General features: G+C 35.3%; 1 long non-coding RNA gene across 1 annotated transcript; it reads right to left on the reverse strand.

Annotated features, from left to right (window-relative positions):
• Positions 1-443: 443 nt before the first annotated feature.
• Positions 444-8,250, reverse strand: LOC138806186 (uncharacterized). Its single transcript, XR_011365729.1, has 2 exons — positions 8,020-8,250; positions 444-2,317 (listed from the first exon to the last, which is right to left on the reverse strand). It is a non-coding gene; the product is annotated as an uncharacterized lncRNA (long non-coding RNA).
• Between the last annotated feature and the right edge of the window lie 6,148 nt (positions 8,251-14,398).

A 14,398-nucleotide genomic window follows, 5' to 3' on the forward strand; every position in this document is an offset into this window, starting at 1 on the left:
ACTTTTCCAATCACTTCAGATATATCCATTTTCTTCTCAGAAAACCCATTATATGGATGTGTGCCTCCTATGCAAACAGACATTATTTTTGTCTCTTATCAACCTCTGTCTTTTTGTGTAACTGTTAAGAAAGACCATACTCCTTGGGGTAGCGTGATTGTGTATAGTGCATAGCCCAGCATGTTGACATTTAATACAGCTGTGCTTGGTATGTACCTTAAATTTAACTGAAATGAAGTCATTGTGAGCTAGGAAATACAATCACTGGTAATGAATAAATCCTTCCAAACCCTGTATTTGTGTCTTGATTCGAAGTTTTATCTGTTACTAAAATGATGGCTCTGAGTTTAAATATATCTACCAATGCCAATAAATAACCTCCAAGATTACATACACACACACACACATACACACACACACACACACAAATGTACATCAAGGCCTTACCCAAAGTAGAGTGTTTATTTTTTATAAATAGATAGCAACAATATTTCAAGAATGGTAATGTATTTATTTTTCTCCTTTCAACAAATCTTCTAAGCCATAGAAAAACAGACAGCCATGCTTCAATGTCTGCAGGAAGAGAAAGCTATAGGTTGCCTGCCAAACTACATACAGGGCTTAAAAGTTTTGCCTTAAAAGAAACTTTAGCACTCATTATTAAAATAGTAAGCCTGAAACAACACTACTAATCTATTAATAGATTATATTAGTGAAATCGGAACTATTTTGGTTTAGGATAAATATAAAGGATATTTATATTAATTATAAACTTTAAGTACCATTTCATAAAATAATCTGAGCTCTGATTGCAATTGATATGAGTTTGTATATGAACAGTATAAATGGAAAAATCAGGTGTGAGGTGGAACTGTACTGATGAACAGATCATGACATTCTGAAAGATATACCTGGCATAGGCCATTTACTCAACATCTTAACAGTGCATTCATGAAAATGTACCTAAAAATAACATTCATTTTGTCTGTCACCATAATATTTATACTATCATATTCATAAAATTTTCTATTGTTTCTAGACATGTGTGTTATAATTTTAGCTTACTTTTTATTTTATAACATCACAACAGGTTATATTTTTCATGATAGAGAGTGAATAGTGCCTGCTTCCAGAATCTAACATAATATGACTATGTATTGCCTATAGGTTTATTTCAGGAGTATTGATGTCATATGTGGATTAGCAAGGTATTTTAAGTAAGGGACTCTTAATTTTAATTAACAACCTATTATTATTCAGAGAGAGAAAAGTTGTACAGGGGATCAAAATTGTAATTCTGTCTACTTGGAATAGATAGTAAAGATGGTAGTTCAAGACCAGGCTGGGTACAACACCAGACATCATCTCAGTGGAAGAATCTGAATGTGGTGGCACATCTGTCAACCCAGCTACAGCGTGAAGCATAGAAGAGAGGTGTAGTGTAAGAATGGGCCTGAGCAAAATGCAAGACCAAATCTCAAAATACCCAGTGCACAATAGAGCAGAAAGCATGGATCAGTGGTAAAGTGCTCACCTGTGAAGCTTGAGGCCCTGAGTTCAAACACCAGCACTACTAATACTGTAACTATAAATACCTTTAAGGATGAAAAGATAATACAAATTTCCAGTACCAAGACTGAAAAGAAAATGCTTCTATAGAAAGTAGACATTAGAAATCCAAAGGCAATACACACAATTTTATGCTAGTCAATAGAAGAATTTAGTTGGAAAGCACAATTTACCAAAATGAACAACAATAACAAAAAAATAAAAAAACTTTAAGTAGTCAAATACTCACTATGGAAATTAAAGTTACATACAAAATTAGCCACAAAATGTGAAACAATAGAAAATTTTATGAATATGATAGTATAAATATTATGGTGACAGACAAAATGTGGTAGCTTCATTGCTGAATTTTGAGACATTTCTAGAATACATAATTCCAAGCTCACACACAAAAAAAACAGGATCGTCTGTTCAATTTGGTAAGTGTCTATTATGGAAGTCTCAACTGTGTTATTTCCATGGAAACAGGAAACATGGATGAACCAGGTCATTAAGTTCACTCATGTCTTCCTCCAGGTCCAACTTCCATTCTATTAGGAAAATGGATGTTGGATGTTAGCCTGGAGCCATGGCAGCCATAATGAAGGCTTGTCTGCTTGCCTTAGTTGTAGTGGAAATGGTCTTGTTTCTTTAGCTCCTTCTTCTCAACACTGTTGCATTTCAGTTCCATCCATTTTAATGAGCACATTTTGATTCTCCTACCTCTCTCAATCTTGGATAATGCTATAATGCTTAGAGTTGAAAGGATCTGAAAGATAAACAGGGAATCTGTTAGGAAATATACCACATAGGTGTATACGTGTGTGTGTGCATGTGTGTATCTTACTAGCATAACACCAAAGAAAGAGTTGAACAGTTACTAAGTCTTCCAGTGTGAATAAAACTGAAGGTTTATAGTATCAACTAAGTTTGACTCTATCTAGCCTCACAAAGATCATAACATAAGTAAATAAAGAATCTGAATACTCCAGGCAACAAACCTCAGTTTAATATAACCACCAGCATTTTTATTAATAATGTTGGAATAGACTATAAGGGATACAGTAGATACTGAATTCCGTATTTCAACATTTCAATCTCATTATTTTTAACATGGATAAGGCCTTCACTATGTCATAAGAAAGCAAAAATTTTTTTTTGGTTTAGTGATATCTCAGTGACTTGGGAACTTTGACTATATCATCACCTTCCCATAGAGTTTAAAAATACTATATTCACTTACATGCTTTTTTTTCTAAATCTGAGCTGTCACATGGGAAACCATGATATATGTCTGAAGGAACTAAGCATAGCAGAAATAACCAGGAAAAGTCCTTCTTAGCCAACTTCTGAGCTACCAAGGTAAGAAACTTTCCAAGAAAGGCTTTGTATTACTGCTTTAAACTTTAAGAAGAAAAAACCTACAGCTACAGGTTTTTAAAGATTTCTTTGAAACAACTGAAGAGTGAACTTTAATTCATGTTTTTTAAACAAAGGTAATATGAGACTTACAGCAATCTTACAAAAGAAGGGGGATATCAGCAAGAATTGCACATAACGCTCAGAGAGCAACTGACTTTCAAATTTCTCTACAGGTATTATTTCTTATGAATAGGAACAAAGAGCAAAAACAGTTAAAAAAAAGCATATTCAAATGTGTGCATAAAAAGGCATGGTAAATGAATACTGTTTAGTTTGCTGACATAATTACTTGAATGTAATTTTTATGAGTCGTAGAAATCTTGGCATTTCCACTGAACCAGATAATTAGACTCTGAATAGAACAGGGTCAGAATAATTAATACATCAAAACTAGATGAACTTTTTCTAATTATTTTTATTTAATCTCTATTATAATTATTGTTATACTCTGCTGAGCATGATTGCCTCGTGTTCCTAGATTTGAATGCAGTCTTAGAGTTGCATCCTGGGACTTTGTGGAATATTAACAAACCGTGGCCCAGAGAAATTAGAATGGTGTAGTTTCATGATGGAATTCTAAATTGGAATTTCATATTTTTTTCTATAGAGTTGCACAAAATTTGTTCCATAATCATAAAAATATGAATTTTAAAACAAAAGTCTATTTTTCTTTTAAGTTATATGTTTCTAAAGTTCAAGAAATAATATTTCCTAAAGTTTTTTTAAGGCATGTCATCAGTTATTCAACTCACATTAAATAACCAAAAAGGAATGGCATGAAATTTTTCATTATTTCAGAGTTTTTAATATCATCATAATAAATCTTAATCAGTCTAAGGCAAATGTATCAGCAAGCAGGAAAGATCATTACCAACAGCAATTAATGACTTTCAAGTGCAGGTTAGAAAGTAATGGTGGAACTTTTCAGCTGTCATATTAGCGGCTTAGATGTGCTAGACTTCTAAAATAATCGTGAACACATAGAAAAATAAATTATAACTGCAGATGAAACAAAGACAAGGGATAAAAGATTTTTCGTTCTCCAAGATGAAATATATTAGCCAGCATATAAGCTATCAGCTTATATATAAGCTAATAGATGATTAGCAGTTAACCCATATCTGAATATCCAAAATAAAAATGAGATAATACAAAGAAGTTAAGAACATTCACATCATAAAACCATCCAATAGAGATCATAGTCCACAGCATGGATAAGAAAGGTTGAGGTTCCTGTGGATTCTCTTGGGGTTTCTGTGAGTTGATCAGAACCTTGACCAGGACTGAACTGGGGTGAGACGACACGGCACTCTTGAACATAAAGAAAGAACTGGCATTGGTTAGGAACCCATGAAACCGGAAAACTATCCATCTATTTTAAGTTACCTTGGAACTCATTGGACATGTGATATTTCAAAGCTGAACAACAGATGTAGGATCATATACTGCTTAATTTCACAGAAGCTAGCAGTTTAAGCACTTGCTGATCCTGGAGTTTGCTAGGGGGAGATGGGAGAGTCTGAGAACAGGGACAGACAGCAGAGGAACCTCCCACTGAGAAAGGAAATGCAGCATTTGCAAAGGTCAACACTGTGAAACCATTACCTTGCTAAAGAATTGAAGGATGGTGCACAGTAACTCACACTAGTGAGCTCAATGACTCAGCTGCTCTGCTGGGCTGAGGCAGTAGGTCACAAGTTCAAAGCCTGGCTTGGCCACCTAGTGAGTTCAAGGCCAGCCTGGGCAACTTACCAAGACTATCTCCAAAAGTCAATCAATCAATCAATCAATTAATCAATGTTTAAGGCAAGTGGTTGTGGCTCAGTGGTCGAATGAGTACTCACCTAGTTCAATTCCCAACACCCCTCTTACAACATATAGCATGCTAAGTACAGTGTTGCACACTTGTAATTCTAGTTTCTTTAAAGGATCTTAGAGGCTTCTGCCTCTGAGACCTTCATCTCAACAAACAAGCCAGAGATGCTGGGCATATCTGTCTGTAATCCCAGGTAGACAGACAGCACTGGTAGGAAGAGCCAGGCAGTGGTGGTGGGGGGGAGTGGGGGGAAGGTTGAGGGGAAGCGACGCAAGACCTCATGAAAAATAACTAAAGCAAATAGAATTACAGCATGGTTCAAGTGGCAGATTGCCTGCCTAGAAATAGGAGGCCCTGAGTATAAGTCTCACACACACACACACACACACACACACACACACACACACACACACACACACACACACACACACACACACACACACACTCACACACACACACGAAGAAAAGAGAGGCAGTCTGGGGTATAACTCAGTGGTTGACATATTTAACATGCTGGAGATGTTGGGAGCAATACCTACCCGCTCTCAAAAATAGCATTTAAAAATTGGGGGAACATAGTTCGATAGTAGGCCTACTCTCTGTGGAGCCTTATTTTAAAAAAATAATCCGGCACTAGAAAAGACAAAAAGACCCCCCAATAACCAAAAACAAAAACAAAAACAAAAAGGTACTGAGCTAATGAATTTAGTTCTGGAGCTGAAGAAACCATAAACTTATAAAATTAGTAAGAAAATGAATATAAGAGACAAGCTTAGCATAATCAAAGATGACTTTAGCTGTAACAAAAATTCTGATATTGTAGACAAGAAATAATTTGTAAAGATGACTGCTTCTCAAATCACCAAGAATACGTGTAATAATTATGTGATGATACAAAGAAGCGAGATGAAATAATATGTAAGCAACTGGCTTCTAGTGGAAATGGTGCAAATCAGAAAAAGTTTAATAATCGCTTTCGAAAAGAGAAGACTCCCTAATCTAACACAAATAAAACAGCATTATAAGGTTTGAGTATGTAGTTTTAAAATGTTTCCTAAATTGTAAGCCCTCTGTATAGTATTTTAACAATAAAAAAAATGTTTCCTAACTCCCACAAAAAGTAATAATAAAAATAATTTGGAACAAACTTGGCAGAATGTTTGAACGTTGTCTTTAAAAAAAAAACACACCACCACTTGAGCAAAAATAAAAATAAAAAAATAGTTCCCGATTGGTTTCAGATTCTGTTTAACTCTGTGTGCAGGATTCTGCAACAATTAGAGCTAAGCTCTGAGAAAAAGTATGCAATCCCAGAATATTTTTACCAGTCATAAACTGACTTATGGAGTACTTGAATGATAGAACAACTTTCAAACTCACTCAGACATGTGGGGCTCCAATCATACACTGAGTAACAATACAGGTTTTCAAATTTGTACTTAAGAGATATCTTTCATGAGGCCAACAGATTAGTAGTAACATACTGAAAATGGGGATGTTGGATATTATCACGATTAATATACTGATACTGCTTAAAAATAAATTTTCCTAACTTGAGGAGCTCTACCTACAGAAACCATTATAAGAGGAAAGAAATAACTACACCAAGCAAGAAAAAAATAATTTAACACATAGGAAAAATAGAGTTTATATTCATGTACTACTAGCATAAGTAATGCAAGTTGTATGTGATAACATAATTCATATATCTAACAAATATAAAACTTATAAGAGGTTGTGACCATATCATAAAATTTATATAGAAAAATATATATTCATGAAATAATTTGGGGTTAATTATTTTTGTGGAAGTGAATTTTTAAGTTGGATCCTACTTTAAACTTGATACATATTGGAAGGAAACTATGGAGTAAAATTAATGGGATAAATATATCTTAGAAAAGAAAAATAGATAAATAATAGTACTCTGATTCTAAATAATCACAGAACTTATAAATATGAAAAGAGTTCACAAAGTGAAATATTAAATATTACTATACTCTTCCTAAAGAAGCCAATGGCATTTTCTCCTGCTTTTCTACAAGATTAATAAAATGATGAATATTTTCTCCAATGGCTATATGTCATGTATGTTTAAAACATACAGTTTGCCAATGCAAGATACAATCCAACAAACACTAAATAATACATAGCCTGCATTTCCGTGTTTAAAAACAGTATTTAAATAATCAGATTTTGAATTTAAAACAAACCTCTAAAGTAAGTTATCTTCCTTTGTAACACATGAAAACATTTAAATGAGGAAAGAAATTGTAAGGAAGTAACTTGCAGAGGTGTTGAAACCAGGATTTGAATTCAGTGTTGAGGATGTCTGAGCACTAGACCCACTATGTCCTACTTTCTAAGTGCTGTACCAATGAACTGAACAGAATGAATTTTTGTCTGTTTTATTTTTGGCTCTAACTTCCTGACTTAACATACTCTGACTTACAGTAAGCATTCAGTAAATAAACCTTTGGATGTTTGACTATACGTAGGTAAGACATTGTATTAGAAACTCAGAAATGCAAGGCTGAAAAGTAAATTCTTACCCTGCAAAGTTTTCAGTCCATGGTTGGTGGTAGGTAGCCTATGTTGAATGAAGATTACTAACATGAAGGATATTTTTACATGCTACTAAATATCCATAAATAAAAATGCTATTGTCTCAAAGAGAGAGAGACCTTGCCAATAGGCTTAATCCTCACAGTTATAAAGTTAGGAGGTCAACATTGTGTTTTAAACTAAATAATCTGATGACAATCAAAGGACAGAACAGAACAGAATCAAACTTTTTGCATTTTTCATCTGTAAACTTTTAAAATAAGCCAGATTTCTTTCTGTTTCTGCTTCTTTCCTTTATTTCCTCCCTATCTACACTATCCTGGAAAAAAAGTCTTCTTTGTATGTCTAAAATATAAGGTCTATTTTTTTTGCTCCCCCCAAAATGATTATATAAATCATTTCTGTTAAAGAATCTATAAATTTGTTTATAAGCTAATCGTTTTCAGGAGTCTGGGGTTTTATTAGTATTTTGCTAGGATTTGAGTCTTATTTTGGTTTCCATGCATAAAAACTCAGACTGGAGAATAAATTTGGGCATACACGGTGTTTTCTGCTGGTCATACAGGGTGGGTATTTGTGACTCTGTTTCCAGAAGCCTGGCTAAGTCCCTTGCCCTCTTCATTCCATTCGCTTCCTGGCATTTTAATGGTTTATCAGTAGTCACTTACATGTGTCAGACGACAGTCAGGAACCTTTTCCAACAGTTCGTTTCTGTATATCTCCATTTCTGACTCCTTGATGATTTTAAAATGACAAAAAACAATTCCTTTGAATCTTGAAATCACCATAGATAATACATACATACATACACACACACACATTTATGTACTGTTAGAGACTTGTAGAGAAAGTGGACATTCAAGGAGGCTGCTTGAACTCAGGGAATGCGGAAGCAGCTGAGAACAAACAGTGACCAAGGGAAATGCAACTACAGCGCTCGGGCCAGGAGAGCAGAGGCAGCGAGGCTGTACAGGGTGTGTTGGACTGAGAATTCCCCCTTGGCCAGGCCCTGAGAACAATGGAGATTAGAAATGAACAAAATCACCTACAAGACTGGTCAGATCTTTCCTGGCTATTAAAAACTTGAAGAAACGACATGATCCTATCACTGGCATCAGCATGGCAATGTTTCTTACTTTCGTGGATTTAATATGAAGATCGAAATACATAAACACCCTTTAAAATAAAATATGCAGGCCCACGGAATGTGGAATTACCTTTCTGTCGGCTCTGATACAGTTTTTCCCAGAGTTATCTCATGCAGATGTTTCCATTTACTGGTCATGGCAGGCAAAGCATTCATATGCCCCCCCAAACCAGTGGGATCACACACACCCCTCCAAATTAGTGGCAGAAGCCACTTTGCTACCCTGTCAAACTTTGCATGGACATGCAACATCTCCTCAGGTTTTCCAACAACCACACGGCCTCACTGTGAGGCTCTGAGTTCGACCTCCCCTGGGATCAGTCTCCCCAGTTTGCGTCCTCTCTTACATGTGTGTATGTGTGTTTGTGCACACAAATGCAAACCAGTGGTTTATTCTTTCTTCCTCTTTTCAAGGATTACCAAGCATTCAAACGTTAGAAAGATATCCCTGCTATACATTTCCCAAAGCATTGACATCTGTTTCTATTGGAATCTGGAGAGATTCCTTTTGATTTGAGAAATTAAAACATTGCTTCTCAGGTACAAGAAGAATAGACACAATTACATAACTTGATAAGACCTCAGATTTTATTTTTCAGGATTTTAGTTGTGTCTAGCCTTAGAACTCGAAGACAAAAATCTTGGTTAGGGCTAGGGGTATGTCTCAGGGGGAGAGAGCATTTGCTCAGAAAGAATGAGGACCTGGGTTGTATCCTTAGTAAGTTTCCTCTAGAAAATCAAAATTGAAACTTCAGACCCTGAGAACACAAAATACAAGCTGTGGAACAACTGGTCATTAATCAAGTTTTATTATAAATTGGTGTTCACAGGTGAAGGTGAGGTTATACATCCCAGAAGAGAATGAACTTAGGTTGAGTTATCTCTTTGACTTTCACATCTACATTCTCATAAAAATAGATAGATATTTACATGCATACTTAGATGATAGAAAATAGATATTAAATATAGATAGATGATGGATAGATAACTGATAGAATGATAGATAGATGATAGATAGATAGATAGATAGATAGATAGATAGATAGATAGATAGATAGATAGATGGATAGATAGATGGATAGATAGATAGAAATGTGTCAGGCAGTATTTCATTTGATCTCTGTGGATAACAATATGGCAATTTTATGACCCATTAAGTAAACAAAATTTAGTCTGTGAAAACTTAGCTTTAACATAAATGGAATATTAAAATATACACAAAAATTTTTACTTCATTCATTTATATCTGGCTATGTGATCTGTCACTTTGTATGAAGTATGTTATTCTTATTATTACTTTAAGAATAATCCACCGAGGACAATAAAAGCTATTTTCTCAACTACAATTATCGTGAGTTGTGGGTCTCTTTAGGCCATGGGAAGATAGACTTTACAGAATAAAATGCAAAAGAAAGTTAATGATGTTATTGCTCCCTGGAAGAAAGCAATTCAATAACGTGACATTCTTCAGGTCTTTGTCGTCCATAAACTTAGCACAATTCTAAGGCAATAGCAATCATTTAAATTTTTCTATCATCTGCTTCCCCCCCTTCCGTATTTTTGTAACTTTTTCTTTCACACATGGCATTGTATTGGATACCATCAAGTTCCTCAGTACTGATTGACAGTAAGATGGGTGGTATTAGCAGAAGGTGGGTCAGAAAGCAAGGGATCCAAAAAGACTGAGAAATGTGTGCTGTAGAGTCACACCAGTGAGGTTTGCACTTGACTGGCTTGAGAAATTTAGGACCCAAGAGTTGTGTGGATCCATTGTATTAAGGACGCTACATATTTTGGAGACAAAAGCTGTCAGTGCCACCCAGTGGCTACATAAGTTATTACCTGCTCAGCCAACCCCTATCTCTTTTGCCTAGGTACTGCATGGAGATTGGAGGACGCCCCGCTGTCTTAAATAGAAAATAAATATGCTGGCTCTGTTTATTTTTGCTTTAAAATTCAAGATTTATGATATGCAAACAGAAACCATTTCAATTCTCTTTCCTTGTGAAGATTGAGTTCCATGACTTTCTCTCCAGTTTAAACAGAGCGTTTACGGCATGGAAACTGCTCAGGTTGGCAAATGTTCAAGGATGTTCTAGAGCTAAGATTTAAAGCATATAAATAGACCCCAAAATAAATGTGATTGTTATATCACTTTAGATCAGGGGCAATTCCTTTTTAATAGTGTTGTAACTCAGATATTGCCATATTAGTATTTTGTATTGATAGTTACAATGAAAATATTTTCCCATTGATGTGAGTTCTACTGATTAGTGAGGGGCAGGTGTGTGTGTGTGTGTGTGTGTGTGTGTGTGTGTGTGAGAGAGAGAGAGAGAGAGAGAGAGAGAGAGAGAGAGAGAGAGAGAGAGAGAGAGAGAGAGAGAGAGAGAAATGAACACAGGAACTTCTGGTAGAGAAGAATTGGGAGCAGAGAGAGGTATTTCTTTCTTTCAGTTTGGTGGTAGAGAGCTCATTCTTCGTTTTTATATCACTTTGTTGCCTTCAGCATACATTCCACATACACTGGAAGCCTTTCTCTCATTTTTTGACTAAATTTCATCAGAGGGCCCACCAGGTGTTTTTTTTTTAACAATGAAATTTTAACAAGTTTTGTCTAAAATTCTAGTCAATTTTTTCTTGCAAAGTTCATGTCTTCCAGTGTCTGAATGATTTGGGCACTGTCAATGAATCTGCATTTCTAAAAGATATCCAGAAGGTTAATACAGATACTGAGTATACACCGAGGGCCTCCTCCTTTGCCTCCTAATTATAAATGAGTAAGTTACATTTAAACATTCAAAAAAATGAAAAACAAGTCTGTAGGCTTTTTCTAGGCCTCAATTTTTTTAATGCTGCATTGCTATTTGTTTTCCATTCATAGAAGAAGGCCATGATAAGAAATTAGATCATACAAGAGAGATGATAGTTGACTTCTTCTTTGCAAGAGTGAAGTTATTTCACTAAAAGAGTGAATAGCTTTATTATGTGGAACACTTCTTTATATTTTTCTCCCTGGATGCAGATTTGTAATGCATTAAAGGTAATCCACCGAGCTAAAATGAAAGTGAGTTAATCTAAGACTTGTTCCCTGTGTGTCTGCTAATCAATCTATAGGGGTCTTTTGGCACATGACAAACTGTTTCTTTACTTTGCAGCCAGCAGGCTAAACCATTTTCAACAAACCACAATCTGCCAACAAGCTTCCGAATTTAGAAAAAGAAGAAGCAGCAAAAGTATATAAAGGAAATGTGCATGAGGTGTATACATTAACACCTTGACTCCCAACGATGCCCTTATTTTGAAAGAACTTTGTTGAGCAGAATCAAGCCAAATATATAATTGAATGAAGCACTTGCATGTGTGTCCATCAGTGCAAAATATTTTGAACATTGTCCATTAAATAGAGAAAAAAAGTTGGTAATTATTACCTCTCTATCACTCTGTTATATATGTGATTGATTTACAAGCAAAGGATTTCTTCTAGAAAAGTTGTAATTCATCAAAATGACCCCACCAATTCTGCATGGCTAGTTAAGTATTCTTAGAAGCATTCCTCAATGCCCCTGTTTCTCTTGCCTGGGACAGCTATGTTTGTTTCCTGTACTTCAGGCTTTGAACCTGCACACTGAATTGGCATTGTGCAGGAAACCCCTTCAGTCACTTTAACTATCTAGCCATTTTATTATTTGTCTTATTTAAAATGCATGAATATCACTCATAACTGGTCTGTTCTCAGTGGAAATTTTTGGGAAAAGGGGAATTTATAAAGCAAGAATTTGCTGTTGTTTTAAACCATCATCATCATCAGTGTAACTTTTGTGGTGACTTAGTCATTATTAAATGTAAGAGACACAAAATAACCTGAGTCACAAATGGGTAGAGAGTTATTGGGATGGAGGGCAAGTCTTAATTTCTTATGCCGGGAATTATTTTCACACATTCAGTGTTCACTAGAATGTTAGAATGTTCACTGAAGTTGATTTTCATTTTCAGTATTAAAATAAGCCAGAATTTATACTTTTCCTATTGAAATTGTAGAGTGCTAGCCATCAGTAAGCACTAGGTTCTGAGTTTAAACTCTAGTAATGGCAGGACCTCCCCACACACACACATAATATGTGTGTGTTATATATATAATATGTGTGTGTGAATGTATGTGTGTATGAATATAGGTGTGTATATATGTATATTTATGTATATATGTGTATGTAAATATATGTTTATACACACATATCTCATATTGAGTTCAATGATTGAATTGAAATGTATACAACAGAAATAACTAGAAAAAGTAGTTCAGTGTCTGCTGAAGAAGAAAATTTTGAAAACAATACCACATATAACAAAAGTTAAGACCGGGGAAATATTTTGATGCTTAATTTTATTGTTGTTGTTGTTAGTTGTGGGGCTTGAACTCTGGGCCTAGGCGCTGGCCCTCAGCTCTTCAGCTCAAGAGGAACGCTCTACCATTTGAGCCACAGAGCCACTCCTGATTTTCTGAGTGGTGTATTGGAGATAAGAGTCTCACCAGCTTTCCTGCCCAGGCTGGCTTCCAACCATGATCCTCAGATCTCAGCCTCCTGAATAGCTAGGATTACTGGTGTGAGCCACCAGTGCTTGGCTTACTTATTTTTTTTAAAGAAAAGTTTTATACTGGAAAATGAATTCAAGCTATGTTATTATTACCTCCCACTGGCACCAGGCATCACTAGCCTCCATTGGAAGAATCCATTGGACATGAGATGCATAGCAGCCTGTACACAGTTCTAATGACAGTTACTGAGTAGTTTCCAGAATGGACATAACATTCTCTTAATGGCAAAGTTGATATAAATAGGAAAGGCAAAGGAAACCATGAAGAACCTCAAAAAAGCTGGGCACTGGTGGCTCATGCTTGTAATCTTAGCTACTCAGGAGGCTGAGATCTGAGGATTGAGATTTGAAGTCAGCCTTGACAGGAGAAGTCCATGAGATACTTATCTCCAATAAAGTAATCAGAAAAGGCTGGAAGGACTGCTGTGGCTCAAGTGTTAGAGCACTAGCCTTGAGGACAAAAAGGCTTAGTTAGGGACAGCACCCAGGCCCAGAGTTCAATCCCCAGGACTGGAAAAAAAAGAATCTCAAAAAGTAGCAGATGTGAAATAGGGACAAATAAGAATATATATAAATGGGATGCAATATGAGAGAAGGTCTCATTAGAGGTGAAGTATTTCCTCACAATAACATGCTTAGTATTTTTAAAATCACCTTTATGGTAAGTTTTACAATAGTATAAAATTGGATAAAAATGTTAATTGACAGTGATAGAAACATATTAAATACAAGTTGCTGTCAAAATATTGTGGCTAATTAAAACAATTTGTTTGAAATAATGATTAAAATTTCCACTAGTCTGGAAATAATCATGTTGACACATACTATTGAATGTACATAGGTAATAAGTAGGAATCTGGACAGAAGAAACCACTTTTCCTAAAGTACACACCTCACCTCCAGATCTGTCAACATTGCTGCCAGTGTCACAAGCTAAATGAGCATCCGAAAACTAAGTTAATAGTCTAACACTTCTTGGTACTCCTCTGAAAAGCAGAATCAGAAAATTGCATCTTATGTTTAAGATTTATAATTTATATAATTTATATCCAGAAAAGCCAATCAGTTTATCTAACCCAATGTTGTAGTCTTAGTCATCCAGAAAAACAGTGAAATTCCTTATCAAAATAAAACATTTTTCTCATGTGTCATGTGAACAGTCCTTCTTCAAAGTTTTACATGTTGAAGAAGAGACAATTTTTGGAGGAACTCTAAAGGCTTGTTTCTTTCTCTCTGATGTTGATAAAGGATAAAAATATCAAAGAATACCAATGACTGCATCTTTCTGAACACCCACAGCAATTCTA

Source organism: Dipodomys merriami, unplaced genomic scaffold (genome assembly GCF_024711535.1).
Source record: "Dipodomys merriami isolate MVZ:Mamm:240054 unplaced genomic scaffold, mDipMer1.0.p SCAF_4, whole genome shotgun sequence".
In the NCBI taxonomy this organism is placed as follows: Eukaryota; Metazoa; Chordata; class Mammalia; order Rodentia; family Heteromyidae; genus Dipodomys; species Dipodomys merriami.